General features: G+C 37.3%; 1 protein-coding gene across 3 annotated transcripts in view; it reads left to right on the forward strand.

The window, feature by feature from the left end:
- The window catches only part of Naaladl2 (N-acetylated alpha-linked acidic dipeptidase like 2), a 1,236,187-nt gene that overhangs the window by 4,938 nt on the left and 1,215,222 nt on the right, over window positions 1–16,027 (forward strand). The window lies entirely within an intron of this gene.

Genomic DNA, 16,027 nt, shown 5'->3' on the forward strand with positions numbered 1-16,027 from the left:
TGACTGCATGTCATGAATAGGCCGGAATATTGGGGACTTTCCTCTTGGATCAAGATTGAGAGAGTGGCTGCAGTTGGAAAACCACCAGTTTAAGATTGCTATCCTGTGTTTATGTGGACTATTCATTGAATTCTCAAGATTAAACAGGGTGTGGTATAAATTCTTAGCCAGGAGATGTAATGGCCACTATGTAAATGACATTTTCTCTGCCTTCATATTACTCTTCCTAGTAGAAAAAAAAAAGCATCTGCAAACTTGCCAGTATAATTACAAATGCCTGAGGACAAGCACTGAGTAGTTCGGAGGCCTTTACAATTACCCTGGTAATTATCAGTTTGTGTCAGGAACCACAGAGTACTCCTCAGCCTTCAGAATCTGCTGTGTGCTGTAGGGAGGGTCGGGAAGAGATTTCATTTGCTCTTGGACCAGTGTGGTAGTGTATTGTAGACCCTTCTCTCCTGTAAAGATGTGGGTAGAAGTTTGAGCTGCTTCTGTTCCTGGCTGTGGTGAGCTAGAAGCTTGCTCTTCTATCAATCTTGATTGCTCATTCAATATCAAGGGGCTGCAACTGTGTCCCCTAGACCAAATCTATCCTGACACTTGTTTCTTTAAATGAAACTTTATCAGGACCCAACCATATTCATTTCTTTTTCTGTGCTTTCATGTTATTCAGATAGCACCAATGTGAGTATGCTAGCTGACTATAAATTGGTGATGATAACTATAATAACTACAGATGTCTAAGGAGTGCTGAGAGTGTGGTAATGGGCTTCCCAGGACAGTCCAAGTGCTCAGTCCTAATGTCATACACATTGAAGCAACAGATAGGTTGAGCTAGCTTATACATAAACTGCATATATCACATGTATAAATTACACATGTATGATATGATATATATGTATTTAACAACAAAGAAATTAGAGACTATTAATTTGAAAGAGAAAGAGAGAGATAAAGGGATATGTTTGGGAAGGGTTGGAGGGAGGCAAGGCAAGGTGGAAAAAATGTAATTATATTATGTTTTAATTTTAAAAAAGAAAAGAACTTCCTGAAAAATTTAAAGAAAGTAATGGAATCAGATAGTCTTTTTGAATGTCTGTATCCTCATTTTTAATGCCTTAATATCATTGAGAACTTAGAAAAATATATATCATGAAGAGAACTTTAGCTAATCAGGAAGAACTACAATTCACACAGGTTTGTGTTCAAATAAAGTTGTATGTCATGATTGAAGATACTGATTAACTCTGAATGAACATTATAGTTGAATAGTCAGTGAAATCCAAATATGCCTTGAAACTGCTAGAGTTTCCCTTTTTCATACAGCTCTAGATGTTCTGAAAGCAATATCTACATAAGTTAATTAAATAAGAAATGAGACTGCAAAGGGCCTTGTTTCTACTGACAATGTTGGTCAGTTCTCAGGAGTCTGTCTACTGAGTGTATGGTACGACTAATGCAAAAGATTGGGAGCTAGGACTCCACACCCAGAGGACATTCTCAGTTCTGAACACAGTGAACATTTTATCCAAGTTCTTTGATATTTAGATATTTAAATTTTTTTGTCTTCTGAAAGGCAAGGAGATAACTAAAGTTAATATTTAGAACTTCCCACAGAGCAAAAATGTACAATTGTGTATTTTTTATAGTATGTATTCAAGGAAATAAATGAAAGAACAATATGGACTATATGGGAGAATTAAGTTTGTTAAGGTAGAGGTTGAAGAGCCACTTCCCTGTTGTGCACATAAACACATATAAGAATACACAGAAATATTGACTGGCTCTTCCTATGGCATCATTGTGATGACTTTCTTTTTATATGTGACTTATTAGACATTACTTATATTTAATTGTAGTTAATTAAATACCTGCTATGATTGTTTTTGTCTTTGTGTGAGGAATAGATAATTGTTCTTCTCTGAGTTTGTATGGGCAGCATCTTGATAAATTCCCTGACCTCTGTGATCTGCAGCTTTTCTCAGGTCTACTTTATCAAACTCTGTTTCATTGCTCAACTTGTGTGCGAGTGTACAGCAAACAGTATACCTGAAACCAGTGTATCTCTTTCCCACTGTGGCATGGGCTACTGATGTCAGACAAAATTGTGATTTAATTGTTCTGACATTTTGATCTGAACAATGCAGATACAAAAGGTGATTCATCTTGTGTAGAAGTCTCCTATTTTCAGCTCAGCATCATTTCTCCTTAGCAACTGGCTTACAAATGATGTACCACTGTTGAAATAGGAGCGGCGGGGCTGCGTCTTCGGCACCCAGCCGCCCGCATGGCTAGCTTATGCCCAGAAATAATTACACGGAAACTGTATTCTTTCAAACACTGCCTGGCCCGGCTAGTTCCAGTTTCTTATTGGTTAGCTCTTATATATTGTTCTAACCCATTTCTAATATTCTGTGTAGCCCACGAGCTGGCTTACCAGGGAGGATCTTAACCTGTGTCTGTCTGGAGTGGGAGAATCATGGCGACTCCTTCACTAAGCTTCTTTCTCCTAGCATCCCGTTCCGTTCACTCCGCTCACCTAAGGGTTGGCCTATCAAATGGGCCTAGGCAGTTTCTTTATTAATAAGAAATCACTCCCACATCATATCACTTTTATAAAGTTCGATTTTACTCAGAATGTGATTATTTTTCTCAGTTTTAACTACAAGGTATGATTTGATAACAATATAGATGTTTTACATTTTAGATTTTTATCCTGAAAAAAATCATAGAGATGCTGTAAATCTTTTTGAAAATAGATAGTAAAATTCCATATTTGGTAAGGGTGGGACTCCATGTCCACCCCTTCCCTCTCAGTGTTGAGATCCTGTCTGGCTTGAACTTATGCAGGCCCTGTGAATGTTAGCACAGTCTCAGTGAGTTCATATAGGTATGTCCTGTTGTGTCTGGAAGTGCCTGTTCCCTTGGAGTCACCCATCACCTCTGGCTCTTACAGTCTTTCTGCCCCCTTTCCACAGAGATTGATCCCTGACTTTGAGGGGAGAGGCTCAATGAAGGAAACCCATTTCAGACAGAATGCTTGCTCCCATTTTAGACAGAGTGCCCCATTTTAGACAGAGTGCCCCAGCACATCTCACTCTGCATATTACCCACTTTAGATCTCTGTGATAATTCCCATCTATTGCAAATTACAGATAATGACATTGTTGAGATTCAAGTAACTCATCATTATCAATTCTTCTCTTGAATGCTAAAAGTTACTCTTGACTTCATTATTGACTGGTAGATGCATGTAAAAACCAGCTATTCTATTTTTTTCAATGTCAAATACAAAATTTAATTGTATGGGGCTTTTTTTGTATCATTATCAAGGATTCAATTTCAAACCAAACAGAAACTACATAATAGAAGCTTGATGTGTTTGTATTATAATGTGGATATTTTTACATGCTTCTGATTAGAACTCATCTAAGCATTTTTATGACAAAAGCCCCTCACACTGTGTTTGGAACAAAAGAGCTACAAAATGTGTAAATTAGGGTTTGATTAAAAATGGCCTTACCATTATACTTTTTGACATTTTTCTGTTTCACTAACCTTCTTTTGTATTGCATACGTAGGTTTTGGAAGCAGGCTTCTTCATTTAAACTTTAGAACTCGTCTGCATCGCTTGTCCTTGCTAGCTAAGCAAAGGTACCAGAAACCCTATAAAACAACGTGCATGGCTGCAGTGTTAAGGGTGGCAGGGGATTAAGGCAGGCAGACCAACCATTGGCTACCTACTTACCTGTGAGCATTTGTAGAATCTTTTTGGACACCTTCCTTTTGCATCGAATCTCTTCCTTGTTCAACTATTATATATATGATTGCCTTTTAGAATTTTAAATTATTACAAAGTGATGTTACTAAAATATATTATTTTCAGTATTATTAGCAATAGTGTATGATTTAAAAAAGCATTTGTAAAACTATACTATCTGACATATGTGCCTGTGGAGTTAGTCAGATGTGGGTTCAAATTCCAGTTTTCCATTTCAATGTTGTATTTGCTGCTTGGTGACTTGGTTCACACACACACACACACACACACACACACACACACACAACTCTGTAGTGAGAGTTATTTATCCAACTTTCAGGACTGTTTTGCAGTGAAGCTAGATTTTAATGTACACAAAGTAGCAATGCTAATACATAGCACATCTGTCTTCTTGACTGCCCCCCTCTGCCTTCCTTCACTCTTCACTGTCATGGAGAAGGACTATGTAAGTAGTAAGATCATATGTAGTTAGTGTATAACTTGTTTCTGTTCTCTGTTATTTTCCACATCGCAAGGAAGATAAAGGTCTTACTCTAAAGGGTTTGTTTGAGTTTGTGCAGGTAATGCATTGTAGAGGGAAGAGTAGAGAGACTTTACATGTTGTTTGATATGCAACCATGTGGCACCATCACACTTCTGTTTTTTATGGGGCTCTCACTGTGTTATGAGTGAATTCATATTTTGTCGCCCACCGAGTGACCCAGTGAGACTGACTGTAATAGGGCCTGCATTAGAGACTCCTGCTCAATCCCTTTCTAAAATCCTAACTTTAACTTTTTAGAAAATAATTTTAATTTTGATTGAAAATAGATTTTTTCAGATGATACATTCTGGTCATTGTATTTCCTTCCCCTCTTTCCCAGAGCTTCCTAAATCCACATTTATTCTTTTTCTCACATTAGAAAACAAACAGGCAACAAAAAAAATAGGATAAAACAAACAGGAAAAAATAGCCAAAGACTGTATTTTTGACCCCTTTCCACAAGTCCAACCCCAAATAAAATTGTTTTGCTTTTACATATTATATAAAATTCCTTTGTCTTTTTTCTTTAAATGACAGATACCTACAAATCAATTTAAAATGTATTTTGTATTCGTTTAAGTACCTCCTATCTCTGGAGATGGTCTCACTCCTTCTGATTCCCTCTGCTGTGGTTCATTTTTCCCTACATCAGGTGCCTTTAGACTGGGAGTTCTATGCTTTGATTGCTGACAAGTTTACAAGTGAGGAATTGATAGTGAAATCCATTCTCAGCTGCTATCTACATCCATCTATTAGAGGGACTCACAAGGTCCTAGCCCTAGTTGAGAGCCAATAGCAGTTGATAAGCATCTAGGGAAGGCCAGTCAGTATTTTTCAGGGATGTGGCATCTCCTAGGCATTGTTGTCCAATAGATGCCCCTACACCCATGCACACACTGGCATAAGGGTACTCAATTCTTACAGAAAAGCAAGGGAAAGAAGAGAATATTAACCTGTGAGGATTACATAGGGAGGGCTCTGGAGAAGTGGAGTGAGGGAATGGAGGAGGGATGGTCAAGTCACCTTGTATGATTGTATGAATTTCTCAGAGTAGATAATAAACCAGAAATTTCAAAATGCTTTTTAAAAAGCCTTGTGATCTCTTTTATTAAAATGTGCAAACATTATTATTATCATCATCATCATTTCCTATTAATATCATAGAACTGGTAAACTGCTCAATATTGCTTCCTAAATTAGGTAATATTTCTTTATTCTTCTGTTATGTTTCTTGGAGACAAAAAGATGATCAAAATAGCAAACTCACTGTCTTAGAGTTACTGTTGATGTAAAGAGACTCCATGACCAAGGCAACTCTTGTAAAGCAAACATTTAATTATGGTGGTTCACTTACACTTCAGAGGTTCTGTCCATCATGGTGGGGGACATGGTGGCACACAGGCAGACATGGTGCTGGAGAAAGAGCCAAGTGTCCTACATCTGAACTCAGAGGCAACAGGAAATCAACTGACACACTGTGGAATCCTGAGTGTATGAGACCTTAAAGCCCACCCTGATAGTGACAGACTTCTTCCACAAGGCCACACCCACTCCAACAAAGCCACATCTAATAGTGCCACTCCATATGAGATTATGGGGGCCAATTGCGTTCACACTACCACACACACTGTCTGTCCAGGTAGAAGAGCCTGGGAGAATGGACAAACTAGAGACCTGGTGGGTTGGTGAAAATGAGTGGTCCACAGGAGCTGGTCCTGCCTTCTTTAGACTGTTTCCTGGATTCCACAGTGGCTTTTCTGTCCTGTCATCATAGCAGATCTTTCCCTATAATATTATTGACTAAAGCGTAGCCATCCCCTCCTTCCTGCACAATCTCCTTCCTTTCAACCTTCCCTCCCGCCCTCTTTCCCTCCCAGCCTCCTTCCCTCCCACCCTCCTCCTTCCCATCCAACCTCCTCAACTTGGTTTGTTTTGAGATTTATGGGTCTATAAAGTTCAAAATTCTGACCAAGCATCTTCAGTGCAAACGAGAGAGAGAGAGAGAACCCAGGGAAGAGTGTTCCTAGAGGTAGAGGGCTGGGTGATGCAAGGAAAATCACACAGGATGAGCTATACTGAGAACAGTAATGGAAGATGGAAGAAAATGAGCTTGAAGTCCTGTGATTTGCTTCCCCAGTTATCTTCAAGGTTTGCATAAGGACTCATCCCATCATTTTATAGATTATTCATTTCATGGAAAATTTCACCTTAAAAAAGGAAGTATGGATGCTGCTGAGTTTTGGGTCTTTAGTGAAGGTCTGTTGCAAACTTCAATGAGAGCATCTTTACTTGAGTGCAGTCTTTGACATAGTATCAGGCTGAAGTCTTGCCAAGTGGAATTAGAGCTTCCAGTGGCAGCAGTCTTGTTATTTTTTCATGTTCTCTACCTGCACACTGTAACGTGTGTCTCTGTAATTATGAAGTGATATGAAAAAAATTAAAGGTTTTGAAAATTTTCCTTAACATTAACACTGGCAACAGTAATAAGATTAAAAATGAAACTAGCTTTATAGTTTCTCTGACTTTATAGGAGCATAGACGTGTTTTGTTGACACATGCACAGACACACATATATACATACACACTCACACAGACACAGACACACACACACATGCTCAGACACACAAGCCAAATGAAAGTAAAAGTAGTCTGTTCTCTCTCTCAGTAAAACTCAAAAATAATTCCCAAGAAAGAAGAGACATGGCCCCAGACACGCATGGAGATGAGAACACAGGCTGGAAACAAGTTAACACTGGGCCTTGGCTGTCAGCGTCCTCTAAATGTGCTCCACTCTCTGGTCAGGAGGGCAAAGAAATCAAGCATCCGTTTCAGTTAATGCTACTGTTTGTATACCAGAGTGTGGGGACGACAGGGAACACAGTCAGCATTTATAGCTAAACAGAGTCTTTTGGGCTTCCAGCCCCTCAGACTCCTCCAAGGTCGACCTAAGGCATTACAGCCACCAAAGGAAAGATACCTAAGTGTATCTGATGGGAAAAATGAATTAACTCTCATGCCATTCTTCCTCCACATGTTGCTTTATTGTTCTCTCTCCTTACAGATATTTCCAGATTATGTACCCTTACAACCAGTAATTTCCCAGCCCTAGCACAGAGCAGGACTGGAATTCCTTAATTCCATAAAAGGAGATAAGGATTTACACACATGCATAAAGCCATTGCTGTCAGCTCAAAGGTAGGGATGGCTTAGTGAGAATCCCATGAACTTCTTATGGACGAAGGAGGTTAATTAAGAAATAGATTAAATCATCAGGGAATTCTAGAAGGGGAGATTAGTGTGCTGTGCTACATTTTCAAGTGGTTAGATAAAGAGCTAACAAGTTTGCGTTCAGTAAAATCCCAAGTGAGGCAAAGATTGTCTGTTTATGTAGCACTGCCACATTTTCCTAGCATGTTTACACAGTATCGGGTATCAGGCAGCCTACGTAAGTAAATATGGGAAGATACGGTCCTTGATCTACTAGCACTTTCGCCAAATGTTGTGAGCTCTAAGGGCCCTGGAATCTGTTCTACACCTATGCTCTCAGCAGTTAAAACAAACCCAAGCCTCTAGATTATCAGGTCCAGGGCTTTTTGCGTATCAACTGCTCTGACTGTTGACAGTGTGGGTCTGTCCATCGATGGAAGGATATCTTTCTCTGGGCTGTGGGCAGATGGTTAATTATTTCTCCTGTCACCACTGAGAGTAGAACACAAAGAGTAAATCCCCTAAACTAAAATCAGGAAATTGAGGTGAAGATGAATATGAGGAGTTAGAGATCATTTAATGCAAGGTTCATTTTGGATCAGCACTTTCCTTATCTATCTATAAGTGAGGTAAAACCAGGGTATGTTTATTTTCTCTATCTGAACAGCTGTGAACCAACAGCTTTATACATGTAATAATTCTATGTCTTTGGAAGTCTTGGACTTTCTTAAATGGAATACTCTTTTCTGGTTCCTAAGCACTGACCAAATGCCTGTCAATAAATATAATTGCAGGAAGGCAGATCTCTCTCGCATGTGTTTACATAGGAGAAAGGGCTAGCAGTTTTCACACATAGCAAGAGGATATAACTAGTAGTTTTCACACAAAGCTAGGGGATATAACTAGTAGTTTTCACACAAAGCTAGGGGATATAACTAGTACTTTTCACACAAAGCTAGGGGATATAATCAGTAAACCCCAAATGCATAGGGTAAAATTGTGCCCAGTAAATGATTAAATAGTCCTGAACTGGGGAGATAAATCCCAAATTTATAATAGAAGGGGATAAGCTACAGTGAGAAGTCTACAGCAAGAAACGGCCACTTCATTCACAAGGCAATGATTCTAACATGCCTCACATCTTGCCTAATCCTCCAAACAAAGCCCTTGGTTCTGATGGGTTGATCTTATGAAATGAGACTGTTTCATTACTGAATTTCCATGGTTCATAGCAATAACTACCTGAAGATCTTTTGATAGAATGATCTAAATGATATATATTACATATTTAAGGTCTGGGTAATTTCATAATAAAAATTCACTTATTTAAAAAAGAGTTTTATTTAAAATTGATATCAGAGATTTTTTGGAAAAAATAATTTTTCATATTACAACAGTGCAGGGGAAGGTAGAGGAGTATAGGAGAGGAAGGGACAGGAGGGGAGAAACATGTATAGTGCAATAAAAACAATAAAAAAGAATGAAAAGACATTGCAGTTGTTGAACATTCAGAAATCCTTAGGTCTATTTAAAAAAGAAAACAAAATAAACCATTTTAATTTTTAAACGATTTATATTTATTGGTGTGTGTGTTTTATTTATGAATGTACACTTGTGGGGGCACCCATAGGAGCAAGTAAAGGGCTGTGTTTATGGGGGACTGTGAGTCACCCCATCTGGATGCTGGGAATCTAGCTCTGGTTTTCTGCAAGAGCAACAGGTGCTCTTAAATGTGCACCATTTCAGCCCAACACCACACTTGTAGTTTATGATGCAGCAATAACCTTTACATTCTGAGCCTTTTGTTAATTTCTCATCTTTTTGCATTTTCTTCTTACACTTTCAAAATTATACTAGTATTAGCAATTAAATGATTTTTAACCATAGTACCTAAGTACTATCTTAAACATATTTTTAATTTTAATGCCTGGTGATGACATGACATCATTCAGCGTGGTCATAGTCATCTATTGTCCTGTTGTCTGCTATTTAAGCTGTTTCAACACATTTTACATCCAATAAAATTGGAGCAAATTTATTTTCATCAGCAGTTCTTTAAATGAGGCTATTAAAATATTTTTAAGGGGAAATTACTCTTACTTTCCTTTTCTCGTTTGTTCCTTCGTTCCTTCCTTCCTTCCGTCCTTCCTTCTGTCCTTCCTTCCTTTCCTTCTTCCTTCTGTTTCCCCCATTACATGGTACCTAATTCTTGCAATGTTTTTTCCCCCCCTGTTCTTTATATTCTGCAACTCTTGTCCTTTACAGCGTTATGTCAGCTTGAACTTACTTGGAATTGGTGTATCACAGATCTGCACAGGCACAAAGGACATGGCTCCTTTCAAACTACAATAATTCAGCAGGACACCCTGTTCATCTTTAGAGTCACAGATACACTTTGGGACAATCCTTGCAAATATTTAAATAGAAAGTGTGGAATGAAGAAGTGCTTATTCACTCTGGAGGGTTTTTTTTTTCTAGAATCACATTTTTTTATCATAGTTATATGCAAAACTAGTATTTCATACCATTAATAGTAAGGCTCTATGAATTTAACATTGATTTTTATGAATAATTTATGCTTTATTGATCTAACAGTACAGCAATTTCTTCATATTATATTCTAAACATCCTATTGGATACCAATCCATATCTGAGCTTAATAATTCTTTTGAATAAAATTCATCACTTTGTATAGAAGCATGAATACCACTATAGACTCTACTATGGAGAGAAGAAAGAAAGACATTTAGCATCTTTGTGAGGTGTGTGGATTTTCTCCTTGCTTCAGAAGTTTTTATTTGTATTGAGAAAATGCTACGGCTTTGTGTTGGACTTGATTACCCATTTCTTCTCTCAAAATTATTTTTTATTTGACATTGTTGTTTATTAAAAGTATCTATTTGAAAAACATCTCACTGAAGTGGTGAAATGATTTCTGGAAATATAAAATCTGTGTTTATTAAGTAAAGTCTATATTTATCCCTGTGATTTTAGAATAATAATTGAAATTATAGATAATAGTTTTTTTATCCACCCTAAATAACTTGGAAGAAAACAGTACTGCCCAACTGATCCCTCAAGTCCCTGTGTATTTGTTTACATACCTGTGTGTGGGTGAGATAATTGCTTCTTGAGTATAACATTATAATAATGCATAAATACCTGTCATCTCATTAAAAGAATAATTTGTGGTGGCAATAATTTATTTTTGTTTTCTTATTGTTAAATGACTTAATATTTTTCATGTAAAACATGATTTTTTAAAAAGTTTTCAGTTTAATAATATTTCTAGCTTTTTATTACATGGTCATTTAATGCCCTTGATTTGTAGAGACCACATAGGAAAATATAGAAAAATAATAAATTTTGTTCTTGAATTTTTCTTAACTATTTCTCAATTTTTCTTGAATGTCATTACTTACTATTATAAGAACTTTTGTCTTTTGCTGCAAAAAAAAATCATTTAGGACTCATCATGAGCAACTTATTGTACACATGAGCAAAATGATACAGCCACCATTTTCCAATAGGAAATCAAGTCAGAATCCCTAACAGTTTTTGAGTTTGTAACAGATACACTCATATAAGAAGAAACATTTTCTTCCCTATTTCAAGTTAAATAGTTGGTCAACTTGCAAAACAGTGAAGAGAGAATAAAGAAAGACTATTGATCCAAGAAGAGAAGGACAAGAAGCATGTACATCATTTGAAAAGCTCTCTGAGGGTGCTAAATGGATGCAGAGACATCTGCAGTGTTACACGTATGGCATCTGCAGTGTTACATGTTGGCAATGCAGTGTTACATGTGTGGCATCTGCAGTGTTACATGTGTTGCATCTGCAGTGTTACATTTGTAGTACTAATGTGGCTCATTCTGAAAAATAAAAGTAAACTTAGATTCAAGATTTCTAAAAAACTGTTTAGAGAATTAAATCTGTCGGCAGAGGGGTGTCAGAGTACATGCATCCTGAGCTACTGGTAATTGCTCTGAGTGCTGTCTTGAACGAAAATGTGGAAAGGAGAGAGGACCATTGGGAATAAGTACTAGCATACAGGATGCTACCAAAGTTAAGTTAATTCATGTTGTAGGTTTTAGATGGAAAAGGATCTTGCAAGTTTGTGTTTTGTTTGTTTTAAAATTGATTTATTTATTATAAAACAGAGGCGCTAATAGACTTGCTTTTATTGAGTAGAAAAATCAGCATCTGCGTTATTGTTGATGCCATGTGCTCTTGAGCTGGTTGTGAGCTGACGTGCATCTCTTGGCTTTACCCATAGGAACATGCAGAGTTCCAAAGAAACCATAGTTAGACTGCATATACTCTAAGTGCATGTCTTTGGAAGAATGCTAAATAAAGCAACCTTTTTGTGTGAAGATAAGAAAAAGGTCAGTTGCTGAGCCAGAGCAGAGGAATGGGGAAGACAGAATCTTCATTTCAGTGCTTGGTCCTTGTTGGAAAAAACAAACAGGACTGTGTCTAGCTGACTTTCTCCACTCAGTATATTTTTGACTTGCTGTGCAAAAAGCTTTGTCTTTTGGAAACAGTATCAGTATTGAACCAATGAGGGAGAAGAATGGAAGAATAATGACAAATGCCATCTATATGACAAGATCATTTATAGTCCCACTTAATGGAAAGACTGGGAGTCAAATTGAATGTTCTTTCTCAAGTAATAACTATTAAAGAGCTGGATAAACAGATCAGTGGTTAAGAGCACTTGCTGCTCTTCCAGACTATCTGAGCTCAGTTCTCAGCACCTACATTCAGGTCACAACCTTTGCAACTATACTTCGGGCAATCTGACACCTTCTTCTGGCCTCTATGGGCATTGCATGCGCACAGTGCACAGATAGGTACAGACAGGCACATCATTCATACATGGGAATAAAAAAGTTCCAAAAAAGAAATAGTGATTAAATTGGAATGGAAAAAAAGGCACTTGGTTGAGGAAACTGTGTCTTTTTTTTTTTTTTGTGAGAACACTACATACATATCAAATGACATACTAATAAAAACAATACATTCTAGGAACTATCTCGTGTTTTCTGAGGTGCTATATTTGTTTTTATTTTCATGATTGCCAGTTTCCCATGATGTAAAATCTTCAGTTTGTCTATATTAAGTCCTTTAAAAGTGTTTTAGATTATAAAAATGAAACATTTTTTTTAAAAGAAAGGGCTGCTGACATGGTCCAGTTGATAAAGACCCCTGCCTTACCTGGGAACCTGAGCCCTATCCTGGAATTCATGTGGTTAAAAGAGAGAGTGGATTATCTTCCATGTACATGGCATTGCACACAGGAGCTAAATTAGAAACAAATGATGCATTTAAGACTGTTTTTCTAACTTTATTATTTTTTGAGAAGTAAAATATTTTACATTTCAAAAGTTATCCTTGAGTTAAACTCAGAAGTAATTGTCTTGTAGTTTGTTATTGCATTTTTTTTAGTTATTGTTCAGTTTCATTGTAGTTTATTTTCTTCTATAACCCACCCTACCCCTAATACCCTCTCTCATTCTCTACAGCAGGGGTCAAACACTTTTACCGGCAAGACAAGCATTCTATCATTGAACTGCCTCCCAGACCCCTGTTTTTTTAAAGTTTTTGCATAGAGTAACTCTCTGGAGAAGATGGGGATATATCATGTAATAAAACACTTGACACTAATTTGAAGAAGATACTTCTCTTTCACATAGAATTGGTAGAGTAGGTCTTGATAATATGAAAGCTTCAGACTACAATTAGGTTGAATAACATTTTTCAGTATCAAGGATTAAGTTTAGGGCCTTGTGCAGGAGGTGGGTAAGCACTTTAGTACTGACCAAAACCCTACTTTGTGATATAACTCACTGAACATTTGCCTATTTGAATTGTTATGCTGTTCTCTTATGAATAATGATCTTTGAATAAAGAACAAGTGTCTGACCATCAGTGATGTTTTCTTCTAGTATTTCTGCAAATCAATGCACCAGTTCTCTAATACTCTTTATTAGCTTATGCTTACTTTTCTTTCTTGCAGTGTTATGCTTTATGCCTAAATGTACACATGCTTGTGGTGATATTTTGTTTGTGCTGTAACAAATGAAGTTGGCCTGAAGATCAGAGTTCAAAGAGAGCCACACTAGTTAGCCATAGAGGCAATGCAGTGATGGCACACATCTTTAATCCCAGCATTCAAGGAGACAGAGGCACATGGATCTCTGTGAGTTCAAGGCCACCTTGGGATAGATGAGATTAAATCTCACTAACAGAGAAAAAGAGGTTACACAAATGTGATCCCAGCACTTGGGATTACGCGCCTTTAATCCCAGCACTCAGGAGGTGGAGACAGCGTGATATGACTGGTCAGAGAGGAATATAAGATGGGAAGAGACAGGAGCTCCAGGACAGTTTGAGGATTCAATCTGAGATGCAGTCTGAGGTTTCATAGAGACAGCTTTCTGTCAGAGGATTTGTAGAGACAGGGCTTCCCCCATTGGGTCTGAGCACTGATAGAGGTAAGAATTTTCTAGGGACTGGCTGTTCTGCTCCTCTGATCTTTCAGTTTCTGCCCCTGATAGCTTATTCTGAGTTTTTATTATTAAGAACAATTATAATGTATCCTTCACATACTCTCACTTCAAGTTTTACCTTTTTACATCCATTTTCTAGTCTTTATGTGTAGGTATAGCTGTATAGTTCAGTGTGTATGTATATATGTGTGTGTGTGGTGTATAGATAAAAAGCTACAGTATATATTTAAGATATTTAACGTATACATTGATTTTGGTAAGATAGGAGCTCATTTCTTCTGCCACTACAGTGTGGCATCATCCAGCATGTTCAAGAAGTTAGCTTCACAGTTATCAATCTCATAGTCTAGTGCTGTGCCAGGGTCTCAAGTTCCTATGCTCCGTATAAGGCCAAATGTGGGTCACTCCTTTACTTGCATTCTAATTTGAAAAAGAGGAAGAAGGTGTATACGTAAAGACAAGTAATGCCATTTAAAACAAATACGCAAGATGTGTACATTTTATTGGTTATAGTCTCCTCACATGATAATAGTGACTGTAGAGGACTCTGGAAATTCAGTTTCTTTGAATTAAGAAGGCCACCATTTAGTAAAAATGCTATTATGAAATGAAAATGGATTTTAGGTAACCACCAGTAGGTACCACAGGGCATTCAATTTGTACCATGCTGTTTAGTAGTTTTAGCTGATTTGCTCTATGTGGCAGTTAAGGAGAGCATCAAGGAAGCAGGTGGCCCCATTCCTGTTATCCTGGTGTGTGCCTGCTGTGGTCTAACAGCATGGCATGGCAGCAGTAATAATAGACTCCCAGAGGAAAACCTGACTCTTAGGAAGCAGAGGTTGTGGTTAAGGACCATATAACTCTCCCCACATGGAAACCTTTCCCTCCATTTTTGTCAAGGTCTGTGAAGATATTGTGCTGAGATTTTGATGCCTTGAATCTGTAGATTGCTTTTGGTAAGATGGCCAATTTTACTATGTTGATCCTATCTATCCAAGAGCATGGGAGATCTTTCCATTTTCTGATGTCTTCTTAATTTCTTTCTTTAGAAACTTAAAGTTCTTGTCATACAGGTCTTTCACTTGTTTGGTTAAAGTTACTGCAAAATATCTTATATTTGTGGTTATTGTAAAGGGTGATCTTTCTCTGATTTCTTTCTTGGTCCTTTTATCCACTGTATCACGGAAGGTCTCCTTTTTTTTTTTTTTTTTTTTTTTTTGAGTTAATCTTGGATCCTGCCACATTATTGAAGATGTTTATCAGTTGTAGGAATTCCCACGTAGAGTTTTTGGGGTCACTTATGTATACTATCATATCATCTGCGAAAGTGATAGTTTGACTTTTTTCTTTCTAATTTGTAACCCCTTGATCTCCTTTTGTTGTTTTATTGCTCTAGCTAGAACTTTGAGTACAATATTGAATAGATATGGAGAGAGTGGACAGCTTTTTCTTGTTCTTGATTTGAGTGCCATCGCTTTGAGTTTCTCTCCATTTAATTTGATGTTGGCTGTTCGCTGGCTGTATATTGCTTTTATTATGCTTAGATATGTTCCTTGTATCCTTGATCTCCCCGAGACCTTTATTATGAAGGGGTGTTGGATTTTGTCAAAAGCTTTTTTAGCATCTAATGAGATGATCATGATCATATGTTTTTTTTCTTTCAGTTTGTGTATGTAATTCACATACACAAAAGATTTCCATATGTTGAACCATTCCTGCATCTCTAGATGAAGCCTACTTGGTCATGGTGGATGATTTTTCTGATGTGTTTATTCTTAGATTTGGTTTGCCATTATTTGATTATTTTTATTCAATGTTCATAAGGGATATTAGTCTGTAGTTCTTTATCTTTGTTGCATATTTGTGTGGTTTGGACATCAGGGTAACTGTATCTTTGTAAAAGGAGTTTTGCAATGTTTCTTCTGTTTCTGTTGTGTGAAATCCTTTGAGGAGTGTTGGTATTAGCTCTTTTTGAAGTTCTGGTAGACTTCACGGAAGCCGG

This window comes from Alexandromys fortis, unplaced genomic scaffold, assembly GCF_014885135.2.
Source record: "Alexandromys fortis isolate MF-2015 unplaced genomic scaffold, M_Fortis_MF-2015_v1.1 scaffold_41, whole genome shotgun sequence".
NCBI lineage: Eukaryota > Metazoa > Chordata > Mammalia > Rodentia > Cricetidae > Alexandromys > Alexandromys fortis.